This window comes from Nestor notabilis, unplaced genomic scaffold, assembly GCF_000696875.1.
Source record: "Nestor notabilis isolate BGI_N333 unplaced genomic scaffold, ASM69687v1 scaffold10813, whole genome shotgun sequence".
NCBI classification, from domain to species: domain Eukaryota; kingdom Metazoa; phylum Chordata; class Aves; order Psittaciformes; family Psittacidae; genus Nestor; species Nestor notabilis.
The window spans coordinates 13,456-16,288 of NW_009923329.1; the positions used below are offsets into that span (position 1 = coordinate 13,456).

The 2,833-nt window shown below is 47.3% G+C and overlaps 1 protein-coding gene across 1 annotated transcript in view; it reads right to left on the reverse strand.

Moving 5' to 3' along the window:
• The window catches only part of BFSP2 (beaded filament structural protein 2, phakinin), a gene marked incomplete at both ends in the record, with an annotated part of 13,612 nt that overhangs the window by 9,612 nt on the left and 1,167 nt on the right, over positions 1-2,833 (reverse strand). The gene's annotated exons all lie outside the window — the stretch shown is intronic.

Here is a 2,833-nt window from a genome sequence, read left to right on the forward strand (position 1 = left end):
AAACACAACTTCATTTATACATCAAATACTTTATAAGTAAACAGGACTGCATCAAAGAATGCCTGGTTCTTAAAGCAGAAGATACCTTCTAAAGAAACGCTCTGTAAAACTCGGAATGTTGCCTAAGCACAAGGAGAAAACCTCACAGCTGTATGTGAAGGAAGTCCAAGGTTACACTGTTGGAAGTGCCTGAGAGGACATCATTAAAACTGATTTCTTGCCACCCTCTGTATGGCAGTTGACCAAGCTCCAGGCCGTTGTGTGGGAGTTTGTTGTGCCATTTCACACGTTTCCAGACACTGCTCACGCACTGTGTTGTGTTGGACTGTGTTTACAGGTAATACCCAGCACTCTCCTGGCCCCAGAAATAGATTATTGGCAAATAAATCACTGGTGTGAGTCAAATGCAGTGAGTCCTCAGGCTCTCAGACCTTTATATTCCCCAGGCTTATATTAACATAATAAATATCTCCATAGAGAAACTCTGGTGATTTTTCAAGTGTTCCCAACCATGCACAGGAGTCACAGCAGTGATCAGATGATTGGTCCAGGACATCGAAGCCTTCTCCTGTGACCTGATCCACACCACATGCCAGCTCATAGATAGTGTAAATCTCTGCGTGTCCCATAGAGCTGTAATCGAATGGTCATGGAGGCTCAGCTACCCTCTCCTTTCCATAAACTTGCTGAGAATATTTCAAGCATCCACTTTTCCCAGGTGCTGCCCTGCTCTGGGGGAAGGAATTGCCATTACAACCAACCTCCTATTCTGCCAAGAGACACATTCGATTAGAGATGAGATTTTCCAGAAGAACACTAGGATGAAGCCTGGAGAACAGGAGTATGCCTGGGGTGAAACGAGATGAATTCACATGAATTCCTCTCCACAAGGATTTCTCATTTCCCTCATTTCCTGCTAAACTCCTCCCATTTTGTGCCTGTCCCAGTTAGTGTGTGTCCCCCTGCTCTGCTAAAAAACAGCTGCCCAGCAGAGAATTAATATTGTGAGCTGGATAACAGCTTCCCATCATTCAGCACCTGTCAGTGATCCCCTGCTGCAGTAATAGCCCTAACAATCACAGTGCAACATGAGTGGGTTTTCCCCTAAGGGTCCCTCCACTCATACCCTCCAAGTCACTTAGAATCATAGAATCAACCAGGTTGGAAAAGACCTTCAAGATCATCAAGTCAAGTTCAGTCATCGTCCAGCACTGCCAAGGCCACCACTGACCCATGTCACTGAGGGCCTCGTCTACACGGGGTGTGAACACTTGCAGGGACGGCGACTCCAGCACTGCCCTGGGCAGCCTGTTCCAATGCCTGAGCACCCTCTGGGCAAGGAATTGTTCCTCATCTCCATGTAAACCTGCCCTGGTGCAGCTTGAGGCCGTTTCCTCTTGTCCTGTCCCTTGTTCCTTGGGAGCAGAGACCGACTCCACCTCACTGCAACCTCCTGTCAGGCAGTTGTAGAGAGCGATAAGGTCCCCCCTGAGCCTTCTCTTCTCGTTGCCACATTCCTCCCCCCACCCCAGCTCTGTATTCAGGAGAAGTGCTGGCACCCAATTGTTATTGCTGGAAGGACAACCACCTGACATTTGGGATGTCAAAGCATATACCAGGAAGGGCAGGAAGGAAACAGGACCTCAGGTCCACTGGGGTCTCTTCTACCCCATTGTGGAGATGGGCCTGTCACATTTCTGATTTTGGGAGCAGGAGAGTCCTATGTGGCATATCCTTGTCTTCTCATCAGCACGGCGGGAGGAAAGGGCTCCTGTCTAGACACCCCATCTGCCAACTGTGTGTGTTTCCGTGCTGCTTCTTGTTCAAAAACTGTTCTTATCATGGGCATTTGGGCTAAACCTTGTGGCTGCTCTAGTGGCTTTCCACCCCAAAACTTTCACAGCTGCTTCATGCAAAACAGCACCAAGGGGGTTATAGTTGCTGGGCATCCTTCCTGGCTGAACAGATGGGGCTCCCTGGGAATCCCAGACTGGTTTGGGTTGGAAAGGACCTTAAGATCATCCAGTTCCAACCCCCTGCCACAGGCAGGGACACCTTCCACTAGAGCAGGTTGCTCCAAGCCCTGTCCAGCCTGGCCTTGAACACTGCCAGGGATGGGGCAGCCGCAGCTTCTCTGGGCACCCTGTGCCAGCGCCTCAGCACCCTCATAGTAAAGTGATGTAATTCAGAAAACTTCATGTATTTTCTAATGTATTTTAATGGTTAAATAGATATGGATTAAGCTAATCTTTTATTTTCTACGACACTTGCAAATGCTATTACTCCATAGCTTTATTGTGCTGATTTTACATAGGAAGAGGCTACTATCTGAGCTCAGTTTCATTAGGAGCTGCTCTTATTTACTCATACAAGGGGAGGTAGACGCAAGGTAGCAGGATGACATTATAAAGAAAGGTTGAAAGGAAAGCAGTTTGCATGAAAAATCATTACATGAGTAGGTTCATCGCCACTACAATGTTGGGTTTTCATATCAAGAAAAATCAAGCAGTCCTTCCTAAAATACCTACAGTCCTACTTCTTTGGTCCTAATCATAAGCCTCCGCAGGTTTTACAGGTGAGTCTACAACTGCAAAATGGGACACTCATCTGCAAAACACGGGATGGCTGCAAAACATTAACCCCCCATCTCACATCAGTCTCCATCTACCCCAAGGAGATGATAGGTTTGATGGTAAGGCATGTTTTTAGAAGCACATGTTGACATGATGTTTGTATAGCAGCTTATGCTGCCACATTGAGGGTTCAGATGCCATTTGTAGTGTTCTGATGAAGACCTGCCCTAAAAATGGAGTACACTGTCAAAAGCTCCTGC